The sequence below is a fragment of the Sceloporus undulatus genome, chromosome 4 (genome assembly GCF_019175285.1).
Source record: "Sceloporus undulatus isolate JIND9_A2432 ecotype Alabama chromosome 4, SceUnd_v1.1, whole genome shotgun sequence".
Lineage (NCBI taxonomy): Eukaryota > Metazoa > Chordata > Lepidosauria > Squamata > Phrynosomatidae > Sceloporus > Sceloporus undulatus.
In genome coordinates, this window is record NC_056525.1 from 189051230 (window position 1) to 189067461 (window position 16232).

Here is a 16232-nt window from a genome sequence, read left to right on the forward strand (position 1 = left end):
AACTCTACACACTAAAGCAGGGGTAGGCAACCTTTTGAGCGGGGCCGGGTTGGTGTCCCTCAGACAACCGGGGGGCCGAAGCCGGGGGTGGAGCTCCACCCCCGGGGGCGGGGCTGTATGCTGGAGGCGGAGCTTCCACCCCCAGGGGCGGAGCTTCCACCCCCAAGGGCCATGCCACCTCCTCTTTGCCGGCCCCTGACGGGGCCCAGGCCCTGCCAGAGGCCAGGAAGAGACGGCGGGGACCACAGCGCTGGAGGCCTCCCCGTCTTTGCTTGCCCGACGCCAGGGCCCCGCTGCCGCCGTCGGAGCCCTCCTGGAGGGCCCCTGCGACGGCAACTGGCCTCCCAGCGGGCCCCTGGGAGGCCAGTTGCTGTCTGGGCCCCAAGGAGGGCTCCTGCGACGGCAGCGGGCCCCCAGAGGCCCGTTGCCTTTGCTGGGTCCCTCCAGGAGGGCCCAAGGGACAAAAACTGGCCTCCCAGGGGCCCGCTGCTGCCACTGAACCCTCCTGGAGGGACCCGGCGACGGCAACGGGCCTCCAGGGGCCCCTGCCGCCGTTGGAGCCCTCCTGCAGGACCCTGGTGCAGGCAACGGACCTCTGGGAGGCCCTCTGCCGTCGCAGGAACCCTCCTGGAGGGCCCAAGGGACAGCAACTGGCCTCCCAGGGGCCCGCTAATACCGTCGCAGGAGCCCTCTGGAGGGCCCAACGACGGCAACTTGCCTCCCAGGGCCCGCTGCCGTCGAGGAGCCCTCCTGGAGGGCCCCAGCGACGGCAACTGGCCTCCCAGGGGCCCCTGCCTTCGCAGGAGCCCTCCTGGAGGGCCCCACGGTGGCAACTGGCCTCCACAGGGGCCCCTGCCACCGTTGGAGCCTCCTGGGAGACCCCAGCGACGGCAACTGGCCTCCCAGGGGGCCCGCTGCCGCCGTTGGAGCCCTCCTGGAGGACCCTGGTGCAGGCACACGGGCCTCTGGGAGGCCCTCTGCCGTCGCATGCGAGGGGGGGGGGGGGGGGGGGGGGGGGAAAAGGAAAGAGGGGGGGGGGGGGGGGGGGGGGGGGGCGAGGGGAAAAGAAAAAGAAAAAGGGAAAGAAGGAAGGGAGGGGGGGAGGGTGGGGGGTGTGGGGGGTGTAGAGGGGAACGTAATGGGCGCCGCCATTTTGCCCTTCAAAATGGCGGCGAAATCTCGCGCGATCTTTTTGGTCGCGCGAGACTTCGCCGCCATTTTGAAGAGCAAAATGGCGGCTGAAGCCGCCGAAATCGGCGGCGATTTCGGCGGCAAGAGGGAGCGGGGGCCGGCGGAAAGGCGCCCGCGGGCCGGATCCGGCCCGCGGGCCGGAGGTTGCCGACCCCTGCACTAAACTGATGAAAAAATGCTCAGAAATGTAAAACACAGAAACCAAAAACCATCAATTGGTTACATGTGCTCCCCTCAATTGCTAAATTAGGATACTTCCTGTTGCACTATAAAAAGTTTCTGACTGAATTTATTTACAGAGGCATCCAAAATGTATCTAAATTCAATACACTTATTCCATCAGGGATGATCCAAATATTATTTAATAGGGATATCATTGTGGAAGATCTAAGAGCAAACATAATTCAAACTGTACTGAAAAATTATATTGATTATAAATAAAAAATTATATATATTATTACCGTAAATCTTCTCCATTCAAACCAATGCTACTTAAAATCACACATGTAAGTCAGAACATATTCATTAGAAGTACAATACTGTGTGTACTACACATGTCCACCTGGAATCCTTACGGAATACAGTAAGCCTTACTCCCAGGCAATTGATTGTACAGCACTGCTGTTGCCCAGAATGGATTTAAACAGTTTAAGGAAAAAAAAGAATAATAAAAAAAATTATATCCACAAGTAACTTTTTTGGTTATAATTATGACACCTTTCATCTTTTTTCTCCCTAAATAGTTAGGAAGTCACAGTTATTTTCAGTTGTGATATGATTGCAGACTTTACTAGGACTTGTCATAATGTAGGCTTCAATGCACCATATGATAAGTTTTCCATTTTATAATACATACGTTTGTATGTAATAAAATAACCTAAGCACCCAAACTATTTAAGAATCAACTCTGCCAAATTTATCCCCATTCTAACTGACTCAAACACTGATGCTGATTGGATGCACTTTACATTCAGAATTTCAGACTTCATAGGACTCTGCAAAAAGTGTGCAATAGAACACACAGCAGAGAAAAATTCATACATTAAAACATGAACATGTTGTATACAGCAATCCTAACTGAAAGATGTGCTAGGTGGGGTGTCAGGATTATGCACAAGTCTCTTCTGTTTTAGAAATGCCCTTCTTCTGGCAGCAATCCACCTTGTCTGACTGATATCAAAGATCTGCCAAAAGAACCATATGCAGCAGACTTCTGCTGGTTAAGATATTCTGGGAGAAGAGATCAAAAAGTGAGGAGAAAAATCATGGCCTGTCTTATGCAATCTATTGGAATATATGCATTTCAAATCACAGTGTGTGATGATCAGCATCTCGTGGGTGTGATCAGCACTATTTCTAATTTTCAACATCCTAGGTTTGGAGGGATTTAGATTCAACACAGTTTCTGTCAATTTATCCTTTGCTTGTCCTTGACCATCTTGACCACTTCTTAGTCAGTGGCTGGATACAATGCATACATTTTTAACATACGTAGAAAAATGCACACAAGATGTGCTAAAAATATGATACCCTTCAAAACCAGATGGATTTTGCTCATTAAGAACACAGAGACAACACAGACCAGACTTAAGAGGGTGAAAGGAGGAAGACCATGGAAATTGATTTTTTAATAAAAAAAAAACTTTTACATCAAATTTGAAAACTATTTTAACATAATTATGTAACATAAAATTCCACTGTAAGGCTCTCAGTTACATATCATGATGTTATTACAGTATAGCAATAGGGAATAAAAAGATAAAAATAGAGAAATTATTACTTATACATTTCAATAAAAGCAGAACAAATATCTGAATATAAGTTTATTTGTAAATTACATCAATACACCTCTCTTTCAAATGTTGCAAGCATTGTTAAATCTTTTGTCAACTGAATCACAGGTGGGGATACGTAAACTTTCCAGGACTGGAGTATCAGACTTTTAGCTGTGAAAAGGGCACAAAAGATCCATTTCTACTGTCCATGGGTGTATACACACTGCAGAATTAAAGCAGTTTGACACTGCTTTAACTGCAATTACAGTATCTACAGAATTCTGGGATTTGTAGTTTTGTGAGGCACCAGAGCTCTCTGACAAACTGAATACCTCACAACGATAAAGCCCAGGATTCTGTAGGACAGTGTCATGGGAATTAAGCGGTGTCAGAGTGCTTCATTTCTGCAGTATGGATACATCCATACTGAATGGATACAGTGTGGAATTGCAGAAATAAAGCAATTTGACACAGTTTTAACTGTCATGACTTGCTATGGAATTTTGGGATTTGTAGTTTTGTGAGACAATTAGCTTTCCTTGTCAGTGCCCTGGTGCCCCATCAAACTATAAACCCCAGAATTCCATAACATCAAGCCATGGAAGTTAAAGTGATATCAGACTGCTTTATTTCTACAGTGTGGCATCAGTCATGGGTAAATACTTTGAAATATATGCATCACTGAATATCAAAGAAATTTCTAATACCAAATTTATTTGTATAACTACGTCCCTCCAAAATAAAACAGCTATGGGGTATTTCCAAAACACATGGGTTAAAGAAGCATTATTACATCTCCAATAGTTAGATCATTTAGCTAGGCCTTTATTAAAAAGATGTCATGGTGCACAGTATACTCAGAACAGCAGTTTTTGTTGTATAAGAAGTAATGGGAACTCGATAGTCATACTTGATATAAATGTCAAAACTGCTGGTTATTGACTGGCCAAAATTTGGCATTCCAACTCTCTATTCTATTCCTGCTGCAAATCTTGCATATCATACTTTTTTTTATGGATAATAAAAACATATACAGTATAGAGAGAGACTGTTGCCTCAGGTACTCGATCAGCTCCAATAAGCATTTATAAAATTAAAGGATCCTCAGAGGCATTGAGAGCTGCAGGGCCAAATCTAGATTCTAACGTGTTGTAAGTGTAAGTATTACCATTTAGCAGGTGTGGGTAAATTAAATTGATCTCATCATCAACATCTAATAATTGATTTAAGGTAGAAATCCTGTTTCTTGTCCATGTCTTCCATAGCAATGTATTTCCCCAAATCTTTAGGTTAGGATTTCCCATAAGGTCAGCTTAGTATGGGCATATGGATCAAAGTGTAATTGGTGCAATAATATTTGCCATGTGGCTCTAGCTATGGAGACTGCAGTCAATATGCTATATTTTGTATATATGTTTTAACAAGTATACAGTATATGTTTTAACAAATCAAGAACTTAATTTAGATAAGGGTGCTGGAAAAGAAGATTCCAAAACTGATCATGGTGGATTATCTATTCTGGGTAAAGAAGTCCAAAATTTAGTGCATGGCAACAAATATGCCCAACAATCCATAGCAAGGTCTGGAAAAACAAACTTACTTTCTTGAATTGGAGGTTGTGTCCTTTTCATCAGTATTGTGGGAGGAGAAGAGCCCCCTATCCAATTTCCTAAACAATGCATTACATTTTTTAAAATAAATGCAGATATAAGTAAACAATTCTAGGTATAATGCTCATTTTAATTTTATTAATCGTGGAAATGGACAGATTTGAGCATTCTTACCATAATCTAAATATTTCCATCTAAAACGAGTTTCAAGGCCCTGTTTCCTTTTCGCATTATTTATGTGTAATTTTGGAATGGGGTTATATGCAGAATGGGGGTTATATGATTCTGTAACGCAGACACATCCATGGCTACATAATGCATATGTCATAAAATATTTCAGTACTTTTCAAATCAAAGTGTAGACAATGTACTCTTGCAACTTCTAATTGATGAATATGGAACCTTTTTCTTTCACTTGTTTATTAGGAAGGCGTGCATCTATTTAGAGAGTAATATTGTAGAAGAGTATGACTGATATACAGTTGGTCCTTCGTATCCACAGATTCTTTATCTACAGATTCAAGCATCCACAGCTTGAAAATATTTTTTAAAATTTAAATTCCCAAAACAAAGCTTGATTTTATTATTTTATAAAGGGCATCATTTAGCTATCCCATATAATGGGGCTTGAGCATCCACAGATTTTGGTATCCATAGCAAACCCTGAAACCAAACCCCAGTGGATACCAAGGGCCCACTGTATGCTTTTAGTTTAGGAGTGCAGGAAATCATGTTCATGGTTTGTTGGTTGGTCTGTATTTGTCAGACAGGGGAGATGATGGGTTATGTTGCTTTATAATGTGTAATGTAATATAATGTGTATGTAATACTATAACAAAGATATTGGGGGGGGAAGCGTAGGTGACATACTGAGGATCCCACCCCTCCCCAATATTTCCCAAAGCATATCTAGTACCAGATAACCTGTCAAATTAAATTAACCTTTGCCAGTACTCCATCTGTGAAGATCAACCTGTCATTAACACTGACACTCCCATCAAACTTCACAAAGATTTGCTACAACAAAAGTTTCTAAGCTAGGTTTAGTGTGATGTCCTGTGTATTATACAAAGTTCTCTGGTATCCACAGGAACAGTTACCAACTGATGTGAACTCCCTTCCCTGAAGAGCTTGTTTTGAATAACAAACGATTCTATGGGGAAATTTATTATCTTGCCTAATGATTTGTTAAAATGAGGTGTTCTTTCCAGGATCTTGCAACGTGATATAGAAATGCATGTGGCATTGACCTTACTTAAGCTATATAAACAAAAATGTTAATAGGACAGACAGACTGTGTAAATGCAACTTTATGCCTACCCTTAAGCTGAATTAAACTCAGAGTTTACTACATATCATTACAAAAGTAGGTTTATCTACCAAAGAGTTTTAGCAAGTAGAAGGCTGACACTTGTTCTTTTCATTCTGTGCATATTTTTAAAGATATTGTGCTCAAGTAAAAATGAATACAGAAAATAAGAATGTTATTTTCAATTCTCATGCTCCTGAGAGTAGAATACAAGCTCCTTCCACATGGCTTTTTTAAAATTAGTGCTCCAGCAAAAGCAGTGATGTGGTTTCCCATCACTACACCATTTATCTGCTGGGAGCTGTTTTGATGAAAGAACACAATTGCTCCCTGGTATATATACAAAGATTAAGGGAGGGAGGGATGACTTTAAAGAAAAGGCAGTAAGTTTGACCTTTCCTCCAGAGTTACTAAGCAATTTCTAAGTTATATAAAGGAATTGCTTTTTTTTCTTTTTCTTTTATTAGTTGTTATGTGCAAAAGAAGTGAAAAAGAAATGAAAACAGAAAAAAATCATGTTCAAGTACAGACAAGAAGAAATAATATGAAGCTGTCAAAAACACTTGAATGCATTTCCTAATTTCATATTTTGTTAAATATTATTTTTAAAACTGCCTTTTGATTTTTATAGACTTTCATTTTTGGGTTGGGGAAACCGATCCCCATTGTTTCCATGTTATTTCTACCTCTGATACCGGAGGATTTTTTTTATGGCTCTTGTTTTTCTCTTTCCAAAATAGGAAAACAACTGCAAAGTAACTGTTTTAAAACAGCATTGGTCCAAAACACTGCAAAAATAATCCAGTTTGGGACTGCTTTAACTGCCCTGGCTCAATTTTAGGGAATTTCAGGAACTGTAGTCTTGTGAGACATTTAGACTTCTTGTCAGGGAGCTCTGGTGCCATAATAAACTACAATTGCCAGGATTCCCTAGCATTGAGCCAGGGCAGTTAAAGTGGTCTCAAACTGGATTATTTCTCCAGTGTGTTTTGGACCACAGATACCATTAGTAAAAAGTACTAAACACCAGGATCACTGCAACACTTTGGACTTTGATAGTGGCCCATTCTCAAGCTGATAATTACTTTAGGATTCAGGGCTTTTATATTTACTGTATTTCCCTGTTTATCATTGCTTTGGATGTTCAGGATAGCAGAACTGTTAATGCTCTTCAACTGCTCACAATCTCATCCATTTGCAATACTGTACTTGGATAAAGAGGAGTCTAGTCAGTCTGACTAGGGCGGGTTACAGACCGCCTCTCTGAGGCGGGCTGCACCCGCCCCTTTCCCCGCCGGATCGGGGCCTGAGCTGGCAGAACGGCAGCCGCTGAGGCCCCGATCCGCCGCTTTTCAGGCTGCGTGGAAGCAGCAAAACGCCGCTTCCCCGCCAGCCTGAAAAGGGGTGTCCTTTGGGGCTTCAAGCCCCAAGGACACCCCGCACGCGGGCGGGGGAGGGGGAGAAGGGGCCGCTTGGCCCCTTTCTCCCTTGCTTTGCTGGGCGCACTCTCAAGGCTGCGCCCAGCGAAGCAAAGGAGCGCCGTGGACCAGGAAGGGCTCCGAACTTCCTGGTCCGCGGAAAGGGCGCCCTAGGCGCCCTGCCGCGGATCGAGGACGTCACGTCCGTGCCGCCCCGTCTAGAGGTGGCGCGGCCATGACATCCTCACAGCGGCGGCCGTATGGAAGGGTCGCTGCCGTTTAGTGCGTGACAAGCACGCACTAGGGTTAGGGCGGTGCGGAAGCACCGCCCTTTTGTAACCCTAGTGCATGCTCGTCACGCACTAAAGTGCCAGTTTGGAACCGGCCTTGGTGACTAGTCCCTCAACTTGGGGAAACAAGCTGCTATCTGGTGGCAAAGCCAATTGAGGTTCTGTTTATAAGATGAGGCTACATTTCAGAGTCACTCTCCCACAGCATATTGCCCCAAGGAGTGAGACACAAACCATGTGTGTGAATCATGAACAACTTCAGTTCATCATCATCAGTCACACTATGATCCAGCACTAATTTTAAAAAAGCCATCCAGTTAAGGATGACAGGCAGAAGTAGGAACTGGTTGCAAAACAGCCATGAACTAGAGTCTCCTGCAGCTATAACATTATGATGTCATTTCAGCCACGAAAAAAGGTAGAATGCTAGCAACGGGCAGAAGAGGAAAAAAAGTGTTGTATTTTCATGGTCAGTGATGAGAGGGCTTTCTTCCACTTCCAATGTGTTTTGTTTCAATTCTGGGACTACAGGGAAGGCAAAAAAACCTCCAACACCTATTTATGTACTGTATCTTATGTATATACCTCAGTTACCCAAGTATAGTAGATGTGTTTCTGGACATTACTTCTTTAGCAGAAACTATGGTACAAGAGGTAGAAATAACATGGATTATAGGGTCCTCCACCACAAAAAAGAAGAGCTGTTCAACATGTTTCAGCAAACTTTGCATTGAAAACAGAACAATATATTTACTGAAATGGAACAACAGGAGCAGGTAAGCCTTGCATAAATAAATAAAAACAAAACATTTTGAACCATTAGAGACCATTGCAAGGTTTTTTTTTCTGAAAGGCATCCAGGAATTTTCCTCCCATCAGCTTCCACTTTTATTTTAATTTTAGTTTTGTTGGGTGAACTGATAGATCTATGCTTTTTTTAACATGTTGGGGTAGCTGGCGAGACAGACTTATCTACTTTCCCATTTTCTCTCTGTTTTGCTGGTTACACATGCTTAGTAAAGGATTCTGGCATCAGCTGCAGTTTACTCTGCCTGTTGTAAGTTACAGGAGGATCAGCTAGAGCAGAATCCCTTCATTCCCCATTTCAAGCTTTATTGTCTTGTTTACTGAAGAAAAGCTACTTCAACCTGATACTGAAAGTCTATATTTCTCCAGCTCTCCTTCACCATTCTCCCAATGCTGATGCTGCTAAAACAGCTTGCAGCTAGACAGAGGTCAAGATGGGCTAGACAGGCATTACTGTGTAAGACTTTCTAAAAGGGTACCTTTTTTGTCAGGAGCTTTATTAACTAATGTATGTCTGTATTTATATACCATATTTAAGAACCATATAGCCCTTCATATACAATCCTCTCAAGGCAGTTTAACCTTTTAATAAAAGAAAATGTATAGGATTGCTATTTAAAACACTGAGCAGATCTTTTAGGCACAGAGAAAAAGACGCAAGAAGGTTAAGTACAGGTTGCTCACCTGTAACTGTGGCGGGGTACAAACCGCTGCTTTGCGGCGCTCCCCCGCCGCCGCCATTTGCTCCGCACGGGAGCCGCAGCAGCCAAACCGCGTGACTCCCGCGCGGAGCAAAAAAGAAGCTCAATTTCGGAGCTTCTTCTTGCGGCGCCTCTATGACGTCGCGAGGCGCCTGGCGCGGACTCGCGACGTCATAGGTGCCGCGACATGTCTGGACGCTATGCGTCCAGTACGTAAAGATGGCGGCGCCCATGTAGAAGGGGCGCCGCTATCTTGTACGTATAGGATACGTACTAGGGTTAGGGGGGTGCGGAAGCACCGCCCCTTCCTAACCCTAGTACGTATCCTATACGTACTATATGGCGGTTTGTATCCCGCCTGTGTTTCTTCGAGTGGTCATCTGCAAATTCACACAAATGGGTTTATTCTGTGCCTGCGCAGCAATCCTCGGAAACTTCTAGAATCTCCAAGCAGAATGCAATGTATCTTTCTGCAACATTTTGGCGGTAGCTCCGCCCACCCATATATATACCCCCTGGTGGCCTGCCCCTCTTCAGTTCCGAATGAGCCGCAAACAGCGCGGCAACAAGCATTGTCAATGAGCAGACACTGAGGGGATGGATGGGTGGGTTTGTGTGAATTCGCAGATGACCACTCGAAGAAACACAGTTACAGGTGAGCAACCTGTACTTCTTCTTCATGGTCTCTGTGAACCACACAAATGGGTTTAGACTAGCGAGCTATAGTCAGTGGAGGAGGGAGTGTCAAGCATGATCAATGAAAAACAAGAGCAATCAATAAACATTGTAAACCAAAACACGTTGTCATTTATTAACAGTGTAACAGGTTCAATGTGTGGCAGAAAGTAACACTGCCCTCCCAAATGCTGCCTCCCGTCTGGCCCTGGCGTCCAGCCTGCAGTGTTTAATAAATGTCAATGGTTGGGACCAGACAGCAGCTTTGCACACATCCTCAAGAGGAATCCCCGTTAAAAATGCAGAGGATGCGGCTACCGCCCTAGTTGCATGGGCTCTCACCCGACCTGGTATGGGCTTGTCAGCCAGTTCATAGCAGAGGCGGATGGTATTGACAACCCACTTGGAAAACCTCTGTGATGAGACCGGCAACCCTTTCTTGGCTTCGGAGTAGCAAACAAAGAGTCTCTCCGAACGCCGCCAAGCAGATGTTCTGCCCAGGTAGTATGACAATGCCCTTCGGACATCCAGGGCATGGATCTGACGTTCAGAGTCCTTGGTCGGGTTAGGAGCCAAGGTAGGTAAGACAATTCATATGGAAAGCCGACACTACCTTTGGCAAAAAAGTGATGTCGGTACGGAGGACAACCTTGTCTTTGTTGAAGCAGAGAAAGGGCTGGTCCACCCTAAGGGCACAAAGTTCGCCAGCCTGGCGAGCCGATGTGATAGCTACTAGGAAGGCCATTTTCCAGGTCAGAAGCCTCAGGTCCGTAGTAGCCAAGCGTTCAAAGGGCTTGGACACCAGATGAGCCAGAACAGTGTCCAGGCTCCAAGGTGGCGAGGGGAGAGCAGCCGGTGGGTGCAAGTTGTTAAATCCCTTAAGGAACCTCCATATGAGGGGGTCCCTAAACAGAGAGGGCTTGTCCTGAAACAAGTAATGAGAAGAAATGGCAGACAGGTAACATTTTATGGAACTCAAGGAAAGACCTGCCTCCACCAGAGTCATAAGAAAATCCAGGACCAACGGGATGGAGACATGGGATGGTGGAACGCCCCTGGTCCGTAGAAAGGCAAGAAATTTGTCCCATTTGTAGGCGTAGGACCTCTGGGTAGACGGTTTTTGTGCCGCCAGCAGCACCTCCCGAACATTAGGTGGAAGCGTCATCAGTACTGAATCCTCCATGCCACCAATGGGAGAGATTGCATCTCGGGATGGTGAACTTGTCCACCGTGCAGCGACAACAGGTTGGGCCGGTATTCCAAGCGGAGATGTTCTTGGGCTTGCCGTAATGAACCAAGGCTGTCTAGGCCACCACGGAGTTATCAAGATTGCATCCGTCCGGTCGGCCAGCATCTTTGAGAATACCCTCGTGATCAGGGGGAACGGGGGAAAGGCATATAGTAGGCCCTGAGTCCACTTGAGCTGGAAGGTGTCCCCTTCTGATCCTGGCTCCCGGGTCCATGAGCAAAACCTCGGATTGTGTGAGTGTTTGAGAGGGAGGTGAACAGGTCCAGCAGAGGGGTTCCCCAATGGGCAAAAAGTCTGCTTACCACGTCCGGATGCAGCCTTCATTCGTGGCAAGTGGAGGACGACCTGCTCAGTTGGTCCGCCAGGTCGTTCAGGTCGCCAGGCAGATGGATGCATTGTAGCAATGTCTTGTGTTGTATGCACCATTCCCAAATCCGAATGGTGACAGATAACAGGGTCTCTGATCTCGTGCCTCCTTGCTTGTTGAGGTAGTAAATAACGGTGGTATTGTCTGTTAGCAGGAGCACCACCTTGTTTGAAAGTACTGTCTGAAAGGCTCTGAGTGCCTTCTCCATGGACAGCATTTCCAAAACGTTGATGTGAAGAGCAGCCTTGGCGGGTGACCATCTGTCTTTTATGGTAAGGTCCAGAGTATGGGCACCCCAACCTTGCAGGGAAGCGTCTGTGGTCAAAGAGAGGTCCGGTTGGGGGGTTAGGAACTGCATCCCCACGCAGACATTGTCGAACTGGAGCCACCAGCGTAAGGATCTCTGTACGGTCCTCGGGATGGTGAGCATCTTGGAAGGAATGTCTCGAATGGGGTCGAACATGGAGAGGAACCAGGATTGAAGAGGTCTGAAACGCAGCCTCGCCCATGGGGTGACAAAAGTAGTGGAAGCCAAGTGTCCCATGGCAACCTGTACTAGTTGGGCCCGTAGACGTCTTCGATCGAGACAAGGTTGTAGCGCTGAGCGTAGGGCCTGGAACCTTGCGTTGGGAAAGTATGCCCTTAGTGTAACGGAGTCCAATGTGGTTCCTATGAAGTCAATGCGTCTGGTTGGGATCAGATTCGACTTGCTGAAGTTGACTTGTAGACCCAAGACGTACAGAAGGGAGAGTGAAAAGTGAAGATCTTGGAGAAGGGTGTCTTTGGATGATGCTGTGAAGAGCCAGTCGTCCAGATATGGGAAGACCGTTATTCCCCTCTGGCGCAAGTAGGCCACTATGGGCGCCATGCACTTGGTGAACACCCTTGGGGCTGTAGAGAGGCTGAAGGGAAGGACCTTGTACTGGTAGACTTCTGCACCGACAGCAAAGGTGAGGAACCTGTGGTGATCTTTCAATATGGAAATATGAAAGTAAGCGTCTTTCAAGTCCAGTATCACAAACCAGGAGTTTTCCTGTAAAAGCGGCAGAATAGAGGCAAGAGTTACCATTCTAAATTTCTTGCAAAGGATGAAGGTGTTCAGGGCATGTAGGTCCATTATTGGTCGGAGGCCTAAGTCTCCCTTAGGTACAGTGAAGTATCTAGAGAAGAAGCACCGTTGAACCCAAGAGGGATGGACGGGTTCAATAGCGCCCTTGTCTAAAAGAGTGCGCACTTTGTTGAGAAGGGTGTCCGAAAGGACGGTTGAGATAAATGCTCTGGTTGGTGGGAGCGCACGAAATTCCAGGGCATAACCCCTACGGACGATGTTAAGTGTCCAGAGTCATTAGTGATAGATGCCCATGTGTTGTAAAAGGGTCACATCCACGGGATGGACGGGAGGACGCATCCGTGTAGGGCCTCGGATACTACGACGCAGATGAGAAGGTGCCACCGGGAGTAGGTACTGTCCCGTACGGTGGTCACAGACGAGGTCCGGATATGAGTCGAAAAGATCCTGATCCGGCTCAGCCCTGTCAAGCAGTTCGTAGGCCAATGCTTCGTTAGCCTCCGCACCGAGGGCGCCTCTGTCCTTCTGTGGAGGAGACCGTGTCTGTCGCCTGTCCCGGGAGGGAGAGCGTGATCTAGGTTTCGGCCTCTGGGAAGGCGAACGGGACCTTGGTCTTGGCCTCTGTGGGGAGAGTGGTGCATCGGAGTCTGGGAGTTCCCCCTCCAATTCAGACTCCAAGTTCACTATCTGTAGGCTGTCTGCCAGTACAGAGAGGTGGCTGGCGAGGAGGACCTTGGGCTCCAATGGCACTGGGAACGATGCCGGTACAGAAGGCGTCGGGGTCGTAATTGACCCGATGTCGGGAGATGGAACAGCTACTGGCTTCGACTCTGGCGGAGGCACTGAGACTGTGCTCGGAGGGCCTTTGCGCTGGGTTTTGGCGGGTGGCGAGGTTGACCGAGCCCGTTTCTTGTCCCAGTCGGGACGGGAAGACCCGGCGGCCTTCTGCTTGTCCCCTTGTTTCCTTTTTGAGGACTTTGAGGCTTTATCTTCTCCATCTCCGGAGGCCCTAGAAACGCCTGGCTGGCTCAGAACTCTCTCATAGTGCAGCCTTCAATGTCCGGTCCCTGTTCTTAAGGGCTTGGACGGACATGGCGTTGCAGTGAGGGCAGTTGCCCGGGACGTGGGTCTCCCCCAAACAGAGCACACATTTGTCGTGGCCGTCGGCCATGGGGATTTTACCCCGCACTTAGTGCACCTCTTGAAAGAGGCCATGATAAGAGAAGTCCATTACCAGTCCAAAGTCAAGCCGTTCAAGTCAGAGGGCCGAAGGAAAGTCCGAAAGAATGGTCAAGCCGAAAACCAAAGTCCAAAAGCCAGAGATTCCAATGATAAAGAGGAAGCGAAATGCTAGCGAAGTTCCTTGAGCTGCTTAGCGTGGCGGAATGAAGGAACTGAAGAGGGGCAGGCCACTAGGGGCTATATATATGGGTGGGCGGAGCTACTGCCAAAATGTTGCAGAAAGATACATTGCATTCTGCCTGGAGATTCTAGAAGTTTCCGAGGATTGCTGTGCAGGCGCAGAATAAACCCATTTGTGTGATTCGCAGAGACCACGAAGAAGAAGCTAGTATACCACAGAAGGGAGCTCCAAAATAAGGAGACTCCTACCAGGTTTTCTCCTGCTCCTTGGCTTGATGGGTGTAGACAGGCGATCATCCCTGTAACCTGGTCTTAATTAATTTGGGGCTTTAAAGGAAAACAAAGCAAAACAGTACATTGAACTGGGCAGTGCAACCAAGAACAGAATCCACGGTCCAAAACGTACTGGAAAAATAATCCAGTTTGAGACCACTTGAACTGCCCGGGCTCAATGCTAAGGAATTCTGGGAGCTGTAGTCTTGTGAAACGTTTAGCCTTCTCTGTCAGAAAGCTCTGGTGCCACAATAAACTACAATTCCTAGAATTTCCTAGCGCTGAGCCAGGGCAGTTAAAGTTATCTCAAACTGGATTATTTTTGCAATGTGTTTTGGATCCATGTCATACAGTTTGATCATGACTTCCACATGCAACCAGCCTGGTCAGTTGAAACTTCTGAACTGTCATCAGAGGCAGCCCCATATACAATGTTCTACAGCAGCTTAGTCTCAATATAACTATTGTAGGGATCACTGTGGCTAGGTCATCTGCAGTTTGTGATGGTCAATTGCTACCAAGTTAATGCTTAAATAAAAGGCTATGTAATTTATTACACTTCTCTGGGAAGCTGAAGGCAATATATGTGGTGCCTCATGATACAAACCTGCTTAGTTTTATCAGTGCAAGTGCATCATGTACCCTCAGATCTCCATCTAGTGTACTAGAAGCTAATGCTGTTCATCCAACAAATACCATTTGTCAGGGAGTGATATTTTCCAGTTGTTGTGCTAGGATTAAGGTGGAAAAGTCCTAGCAATGTTACTGTGGCAGAAAGCCAAGGGCATATGAGGAAGAAAGCCAGAACAAGTTGTTGACATGAACAGCTGCTTTATAACAACTGGCTATAGAGCAACAAGCATAAAGAATAACAGCTTTACACAGTAGCACAACTGTACAATCACACGAAAGCAGTTACTACAGAGAAGGGCAAATTGCTTCACAGCAACTCTGCAAACCAGCATTGAAGCAGGTAATTTCACATTACGGCCTATAGAATTTTAACAAAGCAGCACCAGTTGTGCATTCTGCATCACACAGGGCTTTTGTATATTATTTCAGAGTCATTTTAAGAGGATCTTAGCAATTGATTAGTACTACTTTTTCTTTCATCATGCCAATGTTAGCACAATCACAGGCTAACATCTTGATACCTACTAAGAGTAGTAGGATTTCAACTAAAAATCCCACATTTTAAGAAGTATCTTAACATATTAAATATACATACACACACACATACACAATACTTTTGATTAACTGTCCACCAATTTCTGTTTGTTTGTTTATAGTTAAATTCCTAGATATATCCGTCAGTCTGGAATATCAGTATGCAAAGGGATCTTGTAGAACCTTTCAGACTAACTGTGTAGAAGAAATTATAGTGTAAGCTTTCATAGACTTGGTCTACTTCCTCAAATGCATGGAGTTACATTCATAGTCACTGAATCAGTACAACACAGCTTATATTCAACATGCCAAAACTGTAACTGAATGTTTATAAATATCCTTGAAACAGAATCTTAAGTCTGAATTTTGATTCTTTAATAGAAATCATTAGATATTGGGATTTTAATTCATTGACATAAAGACTAATTACTGGTATCATTTACTCTATTTCATTAACTGCAATTCATTAACTATTTATCTACTGGCTTTCAAAACAGACCATGGAATTTACACAAAATGGCATGGAAGTTGTTAATATTGACTCCTAGAGGGATATTTTATTATAGGTTCCTCCAAAACGTGCTCTTTTCTTGTTTTAAAGTTACCTTTCCTAAACCACTCTTCTACCTCAGATGGATTGCAAAACCCATTAATACTATTGCTGCTTGGAAACAGGGAGAGTTCAACATGTTGGAAAACTGTAAGACTGTGAAAGGCTGTTCTGAAGTATGGGATTTCATCTTATCATGATGTGTTCATTTATGTTTTTGCACTGTTTTGAATCTCTCTTCTGCTCTTTCTATCTCCACTAACATATACACTGTTCAGTCATCCTTCAAACACTTTGCTGATTAGCAAGAAGTGATGTTAAAAATTAGTAAATAATTGTACGTCTATTTCAGCTAAAGGACACTGATTTTTTGCAAAGACGTGATTGGATATAAAGATGACACTATATAGACACTAGAT

General features: G+C 45.2%; 1 protein-coding gene across 2 annotated transcripts in view; it reads right to left on the bottom strand.

Annotated features, from left to right (window-relative positions):
- The window catches only part of GNAL (G protein subunit alpha L), a 185000-nt gene that overhangs the window by 79844 nt on the left and 88924 nt on the right, over positions 1–16232 (bottom strand). The window lies entirely within an intron of this gene.